We start from the raw sequence: 18,508 nt of genomic DNA on the forward strand, positions 1-18,508 counted from the left end.
TGAGGAAAACCCAACCTACCAGAGTCTTGTGTGAAATTCCACAAGGGACCAACTATCTGAAGTTACACAGTTACTGGGAAAGAGTTGCCTATTGCATTCTGTTTTCTTTTATTTCTTTTCCTGGAAAAAAAGTTCTTGATTACATGGCCACGATCAAGCAAGAACCCCAGCCACTGTTTCAGCGGCCACCCCACCAGGAATCTGAGTTCTGTTTTCTTTTCCACTTACTTTACCCCATTATCCTTTATTGGCTCATACCTCCCCTGACAATATAATATTTCTTTCCACTGACTCTTTGGCCAACACAGCCTCAGGGTGGCAAAACTTGTCTGTTCTCTTTGAGCAGCTTGCAGATGGCATGTGGTGTGTATGCAGAGGGGCTCAAACTCACCATACCCCTAAAACCCTGGAGAGTCCTAAAAGCAGAGCTTGCAGGGTCTGATGGCTAGTGACACTGAGTCAGCAGATTTGGTTGGGATAGGGAATCTACATTTTTCATGAACTCCTTGGTTATGCTACCATATAATTTGCTGCTGGTGTATGGATCTGACTTTGAGCACAGCCATGGTTATGGATATGAAATTACATAATAGCTATACTACCCAAACCCTAGATTTTAAGCAGCTCATCTCTATGGGTCTCCTTTCCACCACATGTAAACTGGAAGTTTTGGTCCAGGTAATCATTAAGTACAGCCCTGTTGTTTCTTAACTCTAGGTTCCATCTTTTGCTTCTCTGTGTGTCTTGTTCTGTGATAATTCTTTGCTTCATAAGGATAGACTTTTACCCCCATCATCAACTTCTACTCTTTTTGGTTTTGCTTTGGTGTTAACTTCCTTGTTCTAGCTATAAATTAATTTTATAAATCTATCCAATAAATATGGTAAATGTTTATGGTATTTAAAGGAAAAGTAGAAGAGGAAATTGAAATTTTCTACAGGTGAGAGAACCAGTTTTTTTTTTTAATTTTAGAAATATCTGGCTCCTCTTATGAAATAATAATTGGTGAACTGTTCAACAAAATGTGAGGGCCTCTGGATCTCTCCTATCATAGGGACAGACATTGGGAAGCAGAGAATCACATACTCCTGTAGAAGCTGAGAACCATTTTGGTAAATTCTCTAAGCTCTTAGTTAAGACTATACTTAGGCCTTTCTGTAAAACAAAACAACTACAGAGAAGACTGCCTTCTAGAATAATTAAACTGGTCTTGGGAAGACAAAGCCTCTGGCCCTTTGCCCCCTAACCTGGGTCTGTCACACTAGAACCATTACTTTGCTGAACCCTGAACACCACAGGGCTCTGGAAAGGCAGACAACTGGCCATACAAGTCACATTGCTGGAAGACTGAATGACGCCTACATACAGAGATCCATAAAGATGAAAGGTAGCTCTGAGTGAGGCTTCATCCACCTTTTAATTGCTCATAAGCTCAGGCACATCTGTGGCACGTTTCTTCAGGTTTCAGAATCCATCAGGCATCACTGGGTCATGGTTTGGATATCACTAACCAGAAAGGGGAGTTTTCTGTTTTAAATCTCTTAAACATTTTGCTCTCAGCCCCAGAGCTCTCAAAGGAACAATCAGATTTGGACCAAATTTGATATATAACTAGGGACGTATCAAGTTACAAGATGGTTTAGTATGTTACTCAGACTAATGTTTTGTGAAGAGTATTCTGGATGAGTGTGGGCTCCATGACAGAGGTTTACTTAACCTTTGAATCCTTGATCAAAAAGGGCACCCCCAAAAAATTCCTTAAAATAATTTTAGAGGAAAGGAAATTTGAGTAACAGCTAATCAAAATTCAGACACCATGTACACTGAGAACCTTCCAGACATTTTCTGAACTGCGGAGTATTTCAGGGTACATGAGAGCTCTTCTCTAAGGCACATGGCAGTTTCTCTTTCTCTCTGTCTCTGTCTCTGTCTCTGTCTCTGTCTCTGTCTCTCTCTCTCTCTCTCTCTCTCTCTCTCACACACACACACACACACACACACACACACCCACACACACACCAATTCTCCCTGAACTTCACAGCATGTGAGTTAGGCTAGAATTTTTGAAATTCTCCAGCTTCTTTGGATCAGGAAGGGCCTGAGTTTCTGTACAAGTGGTATATTCTTCAGAGTAAAAGTTAGGTTATGGTAGCCATACAGAAGAGACAGAAGAGGAAACAAGGGCTCCTCTGTCTAAGAAACAGAAAATTCTCTGGTCCCACATTAGGTTATCATCCTAGATGAGGATGATAAAGCAGCTCCTTTACAAAGATGCAGACAGATATTTCCACAGGACTGCCTTCAATGTTGAACCTGGCTATGTCATTGCTGGCTAGATGCTTATATCTATGCGTCTTGGGGTTTCTATTGCTGTGATAAAACACCATGACCAAAACCATCTTGGAGAGGCTACAGTTCATTTTATCTCACAGTTTGTATTTTGTCATCCAGGAAAGTCAAGGGAGGAACTGAAGCAGAACTTAAAGACAGAAACCTGGAGGCAGGAGCTGAAGCAGAAGCCATAGAGGAGACCTTCTTTCTGGATTGTTTCTCTTGGCTTCTCCAGTCTGTTTTCTTACAGCACCCAGGACCACAGCATACAATGAGGTGGGCTCTCCTCCATCAATCACCAGTCAAGAAGCTTTTCCCTAAGGCTTTTTCATAGGTCAATCTTATGGGGACATTTTCTCAATTGAGGTTCTTTCTTTCAAAATGATCCTGGCTGTGTCAAGTTGACATAAAACTAGCCAGCACAGTGTGCAAAGTTGGGGCTCAAGTAGATATCATGATGGAGGTGACAGAGTGGGCCTGAGGTTCTGGCTCCCTGAGTCTTTCCAATGATCCATTGTCTTAGTTGGGGCTTTATTACTGTGAAGAGACATCATGACCAAGGCAACTCTTGTAAAGGAAAACATTTAATTGCCGCTGACTTACAGTTTCAGAAGTTTAGTCCATTATCATCATGGTTGCATGGCAGCAACCAGACAGACAGGGTACTGAAGAGGAAGCTTAGAATTCTACATCTTGATCTGCAGGCAGCAAGGAGAGACTGTGTATCACACTGGGCATAGCTTGAGCATATATTACCTCAAAGCTTCCCCTACAGTGACACACTTCCTCCAACAAGGTCATAACTACTCCAACAAGGCCCTACCTCTTAATAATGACACTCCCTATGAATAAGCATTCAAACGCATGAGGCTATGGGGGGCAATCCTCTCAAACCACAACAGCCATATTTGTTTTAGCGGGCACCTGGTACTTGGTGCATAAGGCCCAGGAAGAAAGCACTGTTCCCCCAGAGACTAAAACTCCGTTGTCTTAGTATCTCCCAACAGCAATTTAACATGTCTATGAATAAGTCTACGACTAAGAAGAAAGCAACAGGAAGTAGCTCAAATTAACCCTCATAGACAGAAAGAATCCAGAGAAAGGTTCATGCCTTCTTTAGAGGTCACTGCTAATCACACTTAGCCCATTTATCCTCCACAAAGTCCTGACTACATAAACTTGCCTGTTTCTTTTTTTCTACCAGAAAGGAGAGGAAAGGAAAACTCTAAGTGATATTTTCCAAAATTCAATATGCACCCAAAGCACCTGTATCCCTGCTTAGGGGTAGCTTCTGATTTAGTTGTTCGTCTGGAGGCAGGCCCTGGAAGATGCATTACTAATGCGTCCCATTGTGGTATCGGCGTTTTCTTTCCTACTTCTGATTTTATAGGAAGGGCTCGAAGACTGGACAACCCTCTCAGTCACACGCAGAGGCAAGACTGAGGCTATCATCTGGGTCCACTCTGACTCCCAGAGCCGATATCGGTGCAAAGTTAGATATCTCTGTGCTAAGCATGAAGGCTTGTGGGTCCAGCCAGGGAGTGGCATTATCTCACCTTGGTGACTCCAGCAAGGCAGAGGCAATCATGGGTTGTTGGGAGGTCTTCAGTGTTGGCTGATTTTTGTGCTAGTAATTTGCTGAAAGAAGAGGAACTGCTGATTATGGAGGAAGTGTTGCAAAGAGAGAAGAAAGGTAAACCCAACTCCGCCATTACCCTCCCCAGATCTCATCCCAGCCATTTGCCGGCAAGTTATGAGCTCTTGGGCTGACTTCCAAGTTCCCAAAATTCAAATGTGGAAAAATCCAGCTAATCTCCTGGAAAATCTCCTGACATGTACTTTTCTTTTAAGAGTCTAGGCGGACGGCAAGCTCCTCCTCCCCTCCCCGCACTCGGCAGGCTTCTTACAGAGGATGGGCTCCCCTCCCTGCCTGGGTATTGATACCAGATACACAATGGAATTTGTCAGGGCAAGGCATGTCTTACTGCTGACCCATTAACTCAGTAAATGCATTAGGAGGGGGAGTGCTGATTCCGCACATTTGATTTGGGCTGTCAGGCCTGATTTGAACTTATTTCTCATCGAGTATTCCATATCAAAGGCTGGGATAATAGAATTACAGGACATTAGGATTTTCAATCTGGAAGGGACCCTGGAGATCATTTAGTGCCGCTTGCTCATTTTACAGATGAGGAAACTCTTTATTTTTCACTTTCAGGAACTCAAGTAACTACTCGGCTTTGGATACGCACACAAAATCACCAGCTCCCATGTCTGAGAGCTCTGTGCACGAGTGAGGTGAGCCAAGAACAGGACCTTTCTATTGAGTTATTCTTGAGGTTGGCTTCAGTTTCATCAAAGTCTGTCATGCACACCCTTCTGGACAGCACACGCTGTCCAGGAATATACAGACGCCTTGGTTCTGACCATAGTGGGGAAAGAAGTGTGGTGTTTTTACTTACAGGACACTCTATACAGCTCAGTAGCAAAGGCATCCCTGGCGTCTGCAACAGATGGTACCCAGGGCAGGCAACTTTTTTCTAAGGAATCTAGCTGGATTTTAGCTGATGAAATTTTCTGTATCATTTGGCGATCATATTTCATTTCAGACTTTTGAATAGGACAGATTGTCCACCTGGATCTCATTTTGCCACATTTTATTGATGGTCTGAGTCAGATCTTTCACATTTGTGCTAACTGACCTTGAAGGAGTGGCTTGTTGCTTAACTTTTATGACATAGACAAGAAAACTGCTTGCAAATTATGCAACACAATGGTGAAGAACAATGAATTAGAATTCTTTATTAATATTTATTGCCTACAATTAAAGAATTAGTGAGGACTGTAGCTCGTACCCATCTATTGTACAAAAACCCTAAATTAACTTTAATGTAATCACAAATATATAGAAAGTACTGTTTTCTTGAAGAAGCCTGAGTCTATGAAGAGATACCACATTCACCTTCTTATTACTGCTCTAATTTGGTCCATATTATCAGCTTTCTCCATTCTGGCTTTGCTGTTCTGAGTAATTTTCAGAGGCCACCACACAAATCAACATGAGTTCATCTTTGGAAACATAATGCCCATGGGTGAGAACTATAGAAACTAGATAAATCTGACCATGAGAAATACATCCAAACAACTCACAAACTTATGGACATTCAACCTACAAACTCCTTATCTATGAATCCACAAGCTGGTCATAAAAACAGAAGAGAGTCTGAGGTGTGGTCAGTCTAGAGAAGGCTCAGTATAGAAGATAGTCAACATCTAATGTGAAGTCTTCAATAAGATTCTGGAGTAGAGAAAATATATCAGGGGGGAACTCAGGCGACTCAAAGTGTGGACCATAGTTTTCAATGATGTATCCACATCAGTTTCTAAATGCTAACAAAAGGTTTCATGGATATAAGAAGCTATCAGGGAAGGACACTTGTCCCAGTATGGATGGGCTAATTGCTACAGCATTTCCAAAAGCCTAAGATTTACAGGATATTTAAAATAACATTTGTTACATCCATTTAGCGTTTTGGTGTTACCTACTTTGAAATATGAGTTTGTCTTCATGCTCATAACTTCAAGTGCTCAGAACAACTCTATGAGGTACTTATTTAGATTTTTCAATAAGCAGCTTTGGAAATAGAGAAATGGAGGTCAACCAGAATGGTTTCTTCTATGTTCACTGACATTCACTAGCTTAAAAAAAAAAAAAGGCAACTGTATTCCTTCAATTCCTGGCTTGCTTGATTCTAAAAACACAAGTTCCCTTCCCTTCCTCACTTGGTCCTCAGAATTGGACTTCCAGAGATGGACATACACTGGGGAAAATCAGATTGGCACAAAAGAAGCAGGTCAGAGGAACTCAGAGTGTCGTATCTGGATCCTAGTGTCATTGAAGTTCATTAAAGAGTCTGCTTTTGCCTCTCTCTCCAAGAGGCTGAGATTCAGTCAGCTTTGGGAAGATCACCTTATTCCTTGGATTTGACTGACACATGGGAATTTCCTCTGTCGTGGTGTGACGGGCGTGTCCTCAGCCAGTAGGCCAGGAGCAGCTACAGATCTGGGGTAGCATTGATTCACCTGTAAGAGCAGACAGTGACACCACACAAAGTTCAGTCATGCCAAATCTTCCTCTTTACCATTTGCATAATTGGGTCTCTGGGAACCTAGAAACATAGAGTTTAGGCCCCTGGAAACCTTGTCTCCATAGCAAAGAAGAGAGCCAGAAAACCTATATTTCAAATCATTCATTGGTCCCTGACTCTCTTTTCTGATTCCAAATTTCAAAAGACTGAGTTTTTTCTCTTATTTGAAGAAAACATAAAGCCCAAGCTCAGTGCTAGTGGCTCTTGTGTGGGGCATCAGTTTACTCCTGAGACCAGGAATTCACAAGCTGACTTGTGATCAGATGGCCCTCAACTTGCTGGCCTGCTAGTTGTGTTTGTTTGTTTGTTTAGTAGCTTGCTAAAACACAGCTACCTCGTTTGTTCTGTATTTATGTATCTCCTTCTTACTCCTGTGGTGGAGTGTTGTCAATCTATGCATTTACACTTAGTCAAATTAAGGGAAGAAAGTCACAGTAAAAGTTGCTGAAATTTTAGTGTAGTCAAGAATCTTCTGTGGTGCCGGACATGGTGGCTCACACCTTTAATCCCAGCACTTGGGAGGCAGAGGCAGGCAGATTTCTGAGTTCGAGGCCAGCCTGGTCTACAGAGTGAGTTCCAGGACAGCCAGGGCTACAGAGAGAAACCCTGTCTTGAAAAGCCAAAAAAAAAAAAAAAAAAAANNTTNTGTGNNGNNTTGTGTGTGTGTGTGTGTGTGTGTGTGTGTGTGTGTATGTGTATACTCATGTGCATATCTGAGGTATGTATGGTCCTGTGTGGTGGTGTGCAGAAGCTGGAGAAGGGCATTAAACATCTCCTTGTATCATCTTATTCTTACACGGAACTCTAAACCTAAAGCTTGTAGTCTCCACTAGGTTAGCTAGAAGATGACCTAGAACCCACCTGCCACTTCTCCTCAAATGCTCTTTGTCCATGTCTGGCTTCTATGTGGGTGTTAGGTACTAGAACTCTGGTCCTCATACTTTTACATCAAGTGCTCTCACATAAAGCCATCTTCTCAGCTCTGATACCTATTATTAAAGGCTACTTTTGGTCTTACTTAGTAATCCTGACTGGAACCTAGAAACATGCTGCTTAGCAGCGCTTTGAATCATCCATAGTCTAATTCACAAAGAATATTGGCCTTGACAACAGCTAGACCTGGTTCTGATCACCTCAGAGAAGGCCTGCATATGTTTAATTATTGTTGGCTGTTATGTTGGGATCAAAGCTTATAAATCAAAACAAATATCACTGTTTTGCTGAATTTGGCCCCTCTCAAATTCATATGTTGAAGCCCTAACCCTTATTACAACTGAATTCCCAAATAGTATTTGTAAGGGCTTAAAATTAGATGATGTCACATGGGTGGGGCTCTAATACAACTGGCATTCAACTAGGCTTGAAATACAGCAGAGACCATGTACTCCGAGTGCAGAGGAGAGAGGCCCTGTGACACGGTGAGAAGCTGCCATTGCAGCCCAATCACAATTGCCACCGTAAACCAGCCCTGTTGTCACCTTGACCTTGAAGTTCTACTCTCCACTACCATGGAAAAAGCACGCCATTTAGTCTGAGGTATTTGCTATGACAATGTGAACTGCTTTGTGCAATCATTAGATTACACAAATGAGAAATTCAGATGAAAGGTGTCCCATCGGTTTCACTCCAGCTATGAATGGAGCAGAGGGACTGCCCAAGCGTCAGGTGGGAACCGAGTAAATCTGAAAACCACGATCAGACTCTGCTTTCTGAGAGGGTTTTAAGGACTTCGCTGGGGATGATTGACATACACAAACCCCCTGCAAGTTGCACGACTGATGTAGTCTGACACATGAAACTGCTCAGAAACCGAACGACGATCACATCTATCAGTAGCTCCTACGTTTCTCCACACCCCTTTGCCATCCTTTCTTTAGTCCCTTTCTGTAACTTCCCTGTTACTTAACATGATGTGACCACTGATACTGTTTCTGGCACTATAGATCCGTGGATTAATTTACATTTTTAGAATTTTCTATATATGAATCCATTCCAGTTGCACTCATTTTTTTAATGGGCTGTAATCATTCTGCCATCCACCTGTGCCATTGTTCATATCACTATTTCGGTCTTTATTTTATATATTGTCAAGTAATTTTCTACTGTTAATGGCCAATTGTTTGTTTCTAGTTTTCTAGAGACTATAAATAAAGTGGATAGGAAAATTCAATCACAGACTTTTGTGTGAATATATGGATTCATTTTTACTGCATCTAATGGAAAACACATGTTTATTTTAACAGGAGACTGTTAGGCTGTTTTGCAACTGACATGCCATTCATATCATTGCTGGCCATACATAACAGCCCTTTCTTCACAGCCTTGCCAACACCTGACAGAGCCAGTCATTTGTATTTTTGCCCTTATTATAGGTGTTTGTGCAATAGTGTATCACTGTAGTTTTTTTGTTTTTGTTTTTTTTCGAGACAGGGTTTCTCTGTATAACTGTGGCTGTCCTGGAGCTCACTTTGTAGACCAGGCTCAAACTCAGAAATTTCTCGAACTCAGAAATCCGCCTGCCTCTGCCTCCCAAGTACTGGGATTAAAGGCGTGCACCACCACGCCCAGCTCACTGTAGTTTTTATTTGTGTTTTTCCATTGAGTTTTAGCACTTTTGATCTTCAAATGTGTTTAGCTATTGTATAAGAGCATTCTTAGTCTGTATGTGTATGTATGTGCACCTTTGTGTGTGTATAGAAGCCAGAGGACACTTTCAAGTGGGTTTTCTGGTAGGAGCAGTCCACCTTGCTTTTTGAAGTAGGGTTTTGCCCTGGCCTAGAAGTCACCAAGTTGCCTGGTACCTTGGCTACTCAGTGAGTCCCAGGGATCCACCTGTCTCCTAAGTTGTCTTTGTTTTATTTTTAAAGAGTAATTATTCTTTTCCATTTTAGTTATAATTGCTTCATTTTGTTATAATTAATGAGGACACAGTTTCCAATAATGTCTCCAACTAGGTATTTAATTACAAATATTATGCTTTATGAAAGTTATTTTAAAAATGTGTCTTGTCCAACATTATGTCAGAGAGTACAGCTCACAGCACACTCTTATTAATGTACATAATGTGCATATGACTTGCTAAAATATTCCCCATGAAGTTAACCACTAAAAGAGCCATTTGTTTTTACACAGTTTCTATGACTAAGACTTTCAGTGTACACTACCTGTGGGGTTGACTCATCATGTATGACCAAGTGAACTAAGGAGCAGAGCATCATATTCAAGTCACAAGCATCTAACAGTATTGTAAACTTAATCTGTTCTCCTCTCTTAAGTCCTGGGAGGGACTGTGTGTCAAAACTATAACTCTTGCTTTCTAGTAGACAAAATGTTGATGCTTCAGAAGATATTTGTTTATAACAAGTTACAAATACAAATATCATCTTGTAAGCTCTATCTACTTTGTAACATAGTTTTTGTATTTTTTTTTGTTTATTACTATTTAAAAATTAAAACCTAGAGCTGTAGAGATAGCTCTGTGGTTAATCGCACTTGCTGGGTTGAGTCCCTAGAATCCACATGATGGCTCACAAATACCTGTGATCCCAGTTCCAAGGGATCCAGTGCCCTCTTTGGCACTAGCAAACATGTGGTACACATAAAAAGTATTAAAAGCTAAATATAAGTATTTTAAATTAGGAAATATCTATGCATTTGACATATATATGCCTTTAATATACAACAACATTATATATAATATATAATATATAATATATAATATATAATATATAATATATAATATATAATATATAACATATAATATATAGTATATAATATATAACATATAACATATAACATATAACATATAACATATAATATAATATATAATATATAATATATAATATATAATATATAATATATAATATATATGCATTTAACTTAGATTAGGAATGTAGTAGTAGGCACTACTTAATTACTATAAATCACAGGAGTAAACACTAGATTAGAGATGTCCAGCGATGTATTTATAAGACTTCTCTCTCCACTCATTCTATCCTCCCCCTTCACCTTTCCCCTCCTCTTCCTTTCTGCCTTCCATTCTTCTTATTTCCTTCTTCTCTCCTCTTTTTTCCTCCTTACCCCTTCTCTCTTCTTCCCCTTTTTCTTCTGTGTCTGAGTCTCACATTGTATCTCAGGCTGACCTGGAACTTAGTACTTAGATCAGGATTATCGCACCGGTGCTCTGAGTTCAGCACTAGGATTACAGATACCAGCCCTGAATGTAGCAGGATTATTTTTCTACAAATACAATAGCGTGTACTTAATCAAAAGATAATGATACTTGCTGACAGATTACCTTTTTCAATTAGCACCCCACTTTTAAGAGACTTTTTGAACAGCACTTCTTCCTTAGAGCAGTCTATACAGTCTTACAAGATGGTCTTCCAGAGATCTTTCACAGGAGTGGCTACATCTCCATGCAGCCCCAGAGCAGAGGCCAGGGGTTTGTAGGGTCAGTCCACTCTTCTGATTCTACTGTAGCCTAAAAACAAAGAGAGGAGGAAACGCAACACAAGGTCCTGCTAAGAAGATCCAGACTCTATGAGAAATTCAGAGTGTGGCAGAGCCAGTCTAGAAGGGGATTGGACAGTTCAGAGCATTCGTGGGAAGCAATTGTTCTTAAATTGTTTTGAAAAACCAGGATCCTTCAAGAGAGAAATTTCTTAGAATTCAGAGAAAGCCCTGAATCTGGTAGAAATAGGATAATCCTAGACAATTTTCCTTAGGAAAATGGAAGCCCCCATCCCTTCACAGCTCCATGTCCCATCCCTCCTTGGCATCTCCCCCAGGTGTGCCTGCCTGTGGTGGATCAGTTCTTGGGCTTTAGTTAGGGAGGTCCACATAGGGCGTCACAGCTCACAGAGTGATGATCACAGCTCACTAGTGGCCTCAGGCAAGGCCGAGCTTGAGCTACATTAATCATCGGCATCTTTTATTTTTATTTTTTTTTTCTTTTTGGTAGTGCGAAACAAAAAGCTGAAATTCAGTTTAGTAAATTGAAGAATTCTTTTGATGACGTTCCAGAATTTCATTCAACCAGAGGCTTTCTCAATGAATGGCACAGGATCAGGGGATATGGGAACAAGAGTTGTCGTAGAAGAAGCAATGTGTTTATGAGGGAATGTAACTACTTATTCCTTTTGTCCTCCCTTCCTTCTTTCCTTCTGTCCCCTTCCCCCTTCCCTTCCTCCATTCATTTCCCTTTCCTAGTGACTAAACCCAGGGCTCTATGCATGCTGGCTCATTCTTCTACAATTGAGTAGAGGACTCCAGCCCACTACTTCTCCATCTTGCCCTCTCTCTGTGTACCACTTCTATGTGCTTAAGTCAAGAGTGACTAGTGTCAGATTTTCAACATGATTTGGGAATTCATAAGGCTTTTGTTTTTGTTGTAAGAAATCTACTTAATTCAGCTTATTTTCATGTACATTTCAGCTTAAAACTTCTGTTGTAGACTCATTAATCTTGTTCAGTAAGGAGTTACATGACATGCATTAATGCTTCCTTGTAAAAGAAATGGTTGCAAAATATCAGCTAAAGCTTTCTATAGCCTCTAGTACACAGATATAGTTGTGTAAATGAGATTTCAAGGTTAGCGGATGAATCGGACCCTGTTGTAGTATATATATATATATATATATATATATATATATATATATATACACATAAATATATACGCATTTGTTGAATAGTTTCCTTCAAAATAGCACAAAAGGTTTACACATATGTTGGTTAGAATCACTCAGAGAACCAAATCGCACATAAAAGCCTCCACACAAAGGAGGACGGTTATGCTATAAATAGTTCAAGATGAGCTTCCCTTTGAACGACTCTGTTTTGTTATCTGGTATTAAGCAGTTTTTATTCAGCAACTTCACTTCTGTTCCTTATTACCAAAGACTTATTGTGTTTTCACTTAAAGTAAACTTGACTTTTAAAAGGAATAGTCAGAAGGAAGTTTTCTTGCTGTTGGTTTCCTTTTGTAAATAAATATTTACTCAAGGCATGAAATTTCTCTTTGAACAACGGAGGCCTCCAATGGGAGAGCTCCTCCAACTTCAGCATATTCTTGTGGTACAGTATGATTACACGCTCAAATGTCATCATAAAACATGTGTATTGTAATAATAATTCCAAAATCAATCTGTAAATAAAACAACATCTATAAATTCAGGCACATGCAACTCATGTGTTGAGATTTTGTTTAAGTATGTGGGACATCTCTTTTAAAACATTGAAAATTTACCAAGAATGGCCACTTTAGAAGTAGCTAATGATATAGGCCTGTTCTGTAATGCAATTTGATTGTTGGGTAGCCATGATCTTTTTTTTTTCCTAGGATGAATTATATTTGGTTATTTATCTAAAAAACAATAAAAATATTAGAGTGCTATACACAAGATGCTATACTTAGGACAAAGTCATGCAAGTGTTTAATAGATGGACAGAATTACTAATTGGTATGATGTGGCTCATGTTAAACTTGCATTTATTCAGCATAGAGTAATGTTGAAAAGGTTATCCTCCAACTGTTTGTAAAGTTTCAGTTACAATACTATTTCTCTGGAGCCCAATGTAGGAGAGAAATTGGAAGCATAAATATTCAAACTAGAGATTTATGTAGAGATTATTGTAGAAGATAACATTCATCATAAGTAAAACACAGCCCTCCAAAAACCAGATTCTGTGCCTTTTTTATCCATTACGATTTTTATCTGCAACTTTTAGTATAGTTTGATAATCTGTCTAATTTCTAAATTAAAAAAAATTAAACATGTACATAATGTTGTGTGTATATACATAAGTATATCTAATACAGCTTACATACCTGTATTTAAAAGTGATGTAAATTGCTTAGTATTGTACATATTGCTTAACAAAAATTAGAATATTAGAAATGATGTGAGATTTTGTGTTTCTAAGAAGCACAAAGAGAAGAATTTATGAGAATACCTCCCATAGATGTATTGTACCATTGGACAATTGAAGTTTGTTATCTAAGAATTTGGGGCCACCCTGCATTCTAAAAACACTAATTTGTTAATTTGCTTAGTTGTTTTTCTGACTGCACTTGCTAATTAAAAACTCTCGAGTGTGTGTGTGTGTGTGTGTGTGTGTGTGTGTGTGTGAAGCACACCTGCAGGGATATATGTTGAGGTTAGAAGACCTGTTGTTACCTTTAGGAAGGGATGGAACTCAGGTTGTCAGGCCTAATGCAAGCATCTCCATCTTGCCATCCCATCTCGTCTTTTCCTTCCTGTGTTTCATGGCATCTTCCATTTCTCCTCACAGCTTTCTTTTGCATCTTTCTGAAGTATTATTTAGTTCCTTCAATGACTTTTAGTGTATTTACCTCTTCATATCTGTGATTTCTTTATCCAAGGAGTCAACTAACCATGAACGTAGAATACTAAAGAGCAGGGTATGGTGGCTCACATCTGCAGTCCGAACATTCATCAGTCTGATTCAGGAAGAGGATGACTACAAATTCTAAAGTAATAAAGCCCCATCTCCCACTGGGGCCAACCATCTATTTTCTTATGTTCCTTACTGTTCTCATGTATTCCTCTTGTGTGTGTGAGTCCAGAAGTAGTTTTGAATTCCACATAATTTTTAACACTTGCATATGTTGTTGAGGGGCATTTGCAATATGAAACAATTTGTCATTTCCAAACTCACACAAAGTACACCTGCATTATATATACTCAGTATGTCTGCACTTGATTCAAATTTACCCTGAATCGCCTCAGCAAATTTTCAAGTTCTAATTACTGTACATTTATTTTTTTAAAAAACTGCATCACCTTTATTTTGCATACTTTTAATTTCAGAACAAAATAAAGCAAACAAAAAAGCCACAATACACAACACCCAACCCTGCTATTCTGTGGGAGGGGATCTTCCTGCCTTAAGGCACAGGTCAGGATAGAAGATTCTTGTAGACATGAGCAGAGAGCCAGGTGGGTCAGGCCAGTCAGGGCTGCTGGGGGAGCCACGGGGATACTATACAGAGGGCAGGGCTTCCAGGAGGCTTTAATCCACTTCTTCCATGTGAGAGGCATCCTCATCGCCTTCCAGTGGGGGGAATCCCATGAGGAACAGCAGCACTGGGCTCTTCTGCAGTGACCTCATCTTCATCGATGCCCAGGCCTAGTTTAATCATGTGGTAGATGTGGTTGGAGTGGTTTTGGGGATTCTCAAGTGAGAAACCAGAGGAGAACAGAACAGTTTCAAACAGCAGCACCACCAGGTCCTTGGCAGCTTTGTCGGTTTTTGTCTGCCTCAGCCTTCTGCCACAGGGTCTCCACGATGGGGTGGTCAGGGTTGATCTCCAGGTGTTTTTTGGTCACCATGTAGCCCATTGTACATTCATTTTTAACTCTGGGATTTCCACTGCCTCTCTTTAGCCATTTCCCCTCTCTATTGGGGCTTTGTTTGAACAAATGCTATAGCATTCTTCATTCTTGTATTATGCTTTTTTGTCCTCCTTTGAGCATAATTATCATGGATATCATGAAGATTTTGCTCTTAACCCCGACCTCTGGGTACTTCCATAAGCACTTCATCTCCTGGTATGAAGCCTGTGGTTTCTTTGCCATTTTGTGCCTTTCCCTTGAAACTGGACATTTTCAATTGTGTACTGTAGACAATGTGAATGGTTAGCCCTGGGCTTTTATCACGATTTGTTTACCTTTGAGGGACTGGTTAAAGTATTTCAGTGAATTCTTCATACCCTAGTGCTGGTTGCCTGCTGAGGCCGCTTCAGGAGTAACTTCCTGTCACTCTGGTTGTATGATCTCATTTATCTATATTCATGTCTTGGATTAATTTCTTGTTTTTACCATGGTATGTCTGAGGCCCTCCTAGTGACTTCTTTTCCATATTAGACATTCAACTTTTCAAAGCAAGAATTTCCATTTGTTTCTATAAATGTATCTCTTTATTGATATTGTGCATTGTGAAATCACTGCCATTTACTGTTCCTCGGTTTTCTAAACTTCTGCGAACTCATTCATGGGAACTCCTTTGGCATTTCTGGATCCTGCAGCCAACATCTGGCTCCTCTCAAAGGCAGTTTCTGTTGCCACCTTTTCTTGTTTCTTTACATGTCTCACGTTTTGTTTTTGAAAACTGGACGTTTTAGATCGCATGTTGCAGCAATTCCAGGTCCTGGCTATTTCTCCTTTCGCAGAAGCCTTTCATTGTCTCTGGATGTTGTTGGTTCCTCTGATCTTCAGTGTGACCAGACTGACTGTGTGACTCCGACTTCCTCCACCGAGTGTTAGCTTTGACTCACTGCCCGGGTTTTCCCCTCTGTTTTAATTTTAATTTTGGATTTCTAGCAGCCATCACTAGCTCAGCCTGGCTTAAAATTCAAGAATGACTGAGAAGCTTGTCAATTTAAATCTGGAAGAGCTTCTCCTGCTGCAGGTGGAACTGTGAGCAGTCTGGGACCCTTTCGAAGCTATTCCACTCTTTGGGCACCAGCAGTTCCCAAGCAGGTGTTCCTCTACAGCTGCACCTTCACCCATACGCACAGCCTTTGCCATCTTCAGAAAGAAATCTAACTAGGCCTTTTAGCACATCCATCTCTCCCCTGGTTCTCCACAGCGACCTTCTGGCTGGTCAGCCATTTTGTTTATTGTAACTAATCTTGCACTTCTTAGTCTCCTTGCAAATGTTTAGCACTAAGATTTCTATTGCTTTCCCCAATGCCTCAAGATGTGGATTTCTCCAACTCTCATTCCAAATAATGGGACACTTACAACAAGGGGACAGAGCTTCCAGGATGCTGCTATTGCCTCTCATCCTCCGAAGACAGTCTATTGCTGATCTCTACCAGGGTGAAGAGGAGTGTTGGTCTGTACCACATTTCTTTCTTTTCTGAGCATCACTAGAATTCAATATATTTTTAATTTTGTTTTCTTTTTTCCCTTGTTAATTCTACAACTCTCCTAGTTTGAGTGTGGTTGCTGTGATAAATACCATGGCAAAAAGCAACTTGGGGAGGAAAGAGTGCATCTCATATTATACTTCATAATACATCATTGAAGAAAGCATGGATAGGAGCTCAACCAGGACCCTGGAAGGAGAAGCAGAGGCTGTGGAGGAATTCTACTTACTGGCTTATTTTCTCAGCTTGCTCAACTACCCACCTGCCTAGGAATAGCACCACCCATAGTGGTCTGGCTTCTCTCCGATCAATTAGCAATCAAGAAAATTCTCCACAGACATTCCCATGAGCCCATAAAATGGTGGCAGTGCCTTAGTTTGAGATTCTCTCTTCCTAGGTGTGTAAAGTTGACATCCAAGGCACCACAACCCAGGAAATGTTCTGTAGCAACATGTAGAAATACTGCCAATTCTTTGTGGCTTATTTTCTATTTTAACAATTTTGCCTCTGTATTCGTGAATGTGCATGGAACTGACTTGAGTTGGTATATGTTGGAATGTGCAGCTGTGATTTTTTTTCACCCACTCTAGTCTCTAGGATCTTGCCTATTAGAGTTTGGGACTTTGAATATCTTGAATGTTTGGTTTCACAGCCCATGACACTATTGGCAGGTGGTAGAATATTTGGGAGTTAGAGCATAGTATGAGGAAACTGGGTCATTGAAGGTGTCTCTCTCCCTTGCCCTCTGTCCCCCAAGAGGTGAGCAACAATAGAAAACCCCATCACAGACCCCAAGACCGCCAACCGTTGGCTGTATTCTCTGAAACCATAGACCTAAACTAAATGCCTCCTTCTCTGAGCATTCCTATGAGTGTGTGCAGGTGCATGGGGCAGAGGACAACCTCAGGAGTTAGCCTTCAGGTGCTGTTGTCTCTCATTTCTCATTGGCCTAGAACTTGGCTAGGCTGGCTGACAAGAGAGCTCCAGGGATCTGCTTGTACCCATCTCCTCAGATTTGGGATTATAAAGAGCATGCCACCATATCAGGTTTGGGGGCAGGGGGGATTCTGAGGGATCAAACGTAGGTCTTTATTCTTGGAAGGCAAGCATTTTACTGACTGACCTTCCTCCCAGCCTGGAATTTCCTTCTTAAAAGTTGTGTGTATTAGGTTCTGTGTCATAATGACAGAAAGTTGACTAACTCACTGCTCAGCCATAGCAGTTTTACAGTGACTTTTTATGTGTCAGGCATCACCCAATACCCCAGTCAGCAGTGTCACAACTAAGAATGCACTTTATCCTCAAAACTAATAGCTTTGTAGTAATTAAAAGCTTTCTTTGGGACTTTTTTTTTAACCCCCTTGACAAATTTATTGTTACTTTATTTTAGAAGTTGGAGTAAGTGAGTCTTTGTTGCAATCCTGAAGCAACACTAAGAATTAACTCCTAGAGTCCACCTCCAGTAGAAAGACAGGGCATCAAGTGGAGAGATGGGGTTGCCATCCCACAGCCAAAAACTCTGACCTAGAATTGGTCCTGTCTAAAAGTACTGCAGGGACAAAAATGGAGAAGAAATTGAGGGAAAGGCTGTCCAGTGACCCGTCCAACTTGGGATCCATCTCAAGAGGAGGCTCCAAGGCCTAACAGTATTATGCTATGGTATGCTTACAGACAGAAGCCTAGCATGGCTGTCCTCTGAGAGGCCCAACAAGCAGCTGACTGAGACAGAAGCAGATAGTTACACCCAACCAGACTGAAGTCAGGGACCCCTGTGGTTGAATTTGGGAAAGGTTGTAAGACGCTGAGGAGGAAGGCAACCCCACAGGAAGACCAGCAGTCTTAACTAACCCTGACTCCTGAGATCTCTCAGCCACTGAGCCACCAACTAGGCAGCATACAGTACCTGGGAGAAGATGAGCCTAATCCCCAAGAGGCTTGGGACCCAATGAAGGGGAGGCCTAGTGGGGAGGAGGGCATTCTCTTGAACACTGTGGAGAGGGAGGAATAGGATGAGGAACTGTGGGATGGGGACCAGGAGGGGAGCAACAACTAGATTGTAAAAAAAAAAAAAAAAGTAATAAAAAATTACTTTAATATGGGAAAGTCCATTTACCTATGAGCTTGGTACATGAAA

This window comes from Mus pahari, chromosome 3, assembly GCF_900095145.1.
Source record: "Mus pahari chromosome 3, PAHARI_EIJ_v1.1, whole genome shotgun sequence".
In the NCBI taxonomy this organism is placed as follows: Eukaryota; Metazoa; Chordata; class Mammalia; order Rodentia; family Muridae; genus Mus; species Mus pahari.